At 40.9% G+C, this 1,316-nt stretch overlaps 1 non-coding gene across 1 annotated transcript; it reads right to left on the reverse strand.

The window, feature by feature from the left end:
- Positions 1 to 1,243: 1,243 nt before the first annotated feature.
- trnar-ccg lies at positions 1,244 to 1,316 on the reverse strand. The gene has a single exon. It is a non-coding gene; the product is annotated as a tRNA-Arg (tRNA).

Consider the following 1,316-nt stretch of genomic DNA (forward strand, 5'->3'; position numbering starts at 1 on the left):
CCTGTCCAAACAGCAGTGACCTTCAAATGAACTCAGCGCCACAAATAACACCATGAAATATCGATGGTGTGCTCACTGGGCTGTGATTGTTCCATACAGCACAGTGTGACTTCTGCTTTTTTCAGATTTTCAATACAAATGTCATATTCACAAATGCTTTTTATGCCCTTGTCCCAGTCCTATACATGCTAACTATGAAAACTAAGCCGTGAGGTGGGAGACAAACCACAGGGTTTACAGTGAAATCACACCTCCTAAATTAAATGCAGAATGTTGCATATTCTCCACAAAGTATGCATAAGGCACATGCTGGAAGGTGAAAGAGATTTTACAGTGTTGTGTTCATTTTGGAGGAGGAGGAACAGTTGTAATATGAACATGCTGTAAATATTTCATAGACCCCTGTACATGTAATATGCCACCACTGTGTATTGAACTGAGAAGGAAGAAAAACCCTGTCTATGGTAATGCATGCACACTGTATAGACTCTATAGACTGACTGAAGTGCTTCCGATTTTCCTGTGTCGTATTACCTGCGATGTATTCATGCCTTCTTTGGAGTAGAGAATATCAGCCACTCAACTGGAGAGCAGTAATTTGAAACGCCGCTGTCTCTGTGTCAGTTCACATTTCTGGGAATGACAGACTGGGAAAGATGCTTACAAAAGAGAAACAATTTGTACTGTCTGTACAAAGCATTTCGAAGCTGTTTGACCATAAAAATGAAAGGTACCATAAACTGCAGCAAGTCAAAAGAAGAGTACCCTGCTGGTAGCAGAAATAGGGACTGTGCCGATATGCCAAATGTAGCTGAAGCTGGAAGTTACAAACCCCCAATACCATTATACACTCTGGGCAAGGCAGTTAATTGTTGATTCAACCTTGACTCACTTACAAAAAAATATAACTTTTATTGTGCCAGTAACTTCATAAATAAATAGTATATTACTACGTCTGACTGTAGATGAAGCACAACTGAAAATTCTAAACAAAAACGTTACTGATATAAAATCACAAAGGCAGAGCCAGCAATATGTTCAGAACAGAGGAGTGAGAGAAAGTATGAATCTGTCATTTTGCAGCTCAAATCAATGACACATTGCTATCTTCTCTCAACCACATTAACCACAAATCATGCCAAAAATAAAGAAAAAAACACTGACTGTGCAGCCTTACAAGGCAACCTGCAACCTTGTGATGAGCGTTTCTCTTTACTGCTACATCACAGCCCACATAAGAAGCCGACCCAGATGGGACTCGAACCCACAATCCCCAGCTCCGGAGGCTGATGCCTTATCCATTAGGCCACTGGGCC

Source organism: Megalops cyprinoides, chromosome 23, assembly GCF_013368585.1.
Source record: "Megalops cyprinoides isolate fMegCyp1 chromosome 23, fMegCyp1.pri, whole genome shotgun sequence".
Taxonomy (NCBI): Eukaryota; Metazoa; Chordata; class Actinopteri; order Elopiformes; family Megalopidae; genus Megalops; species Megalops cyprinoides.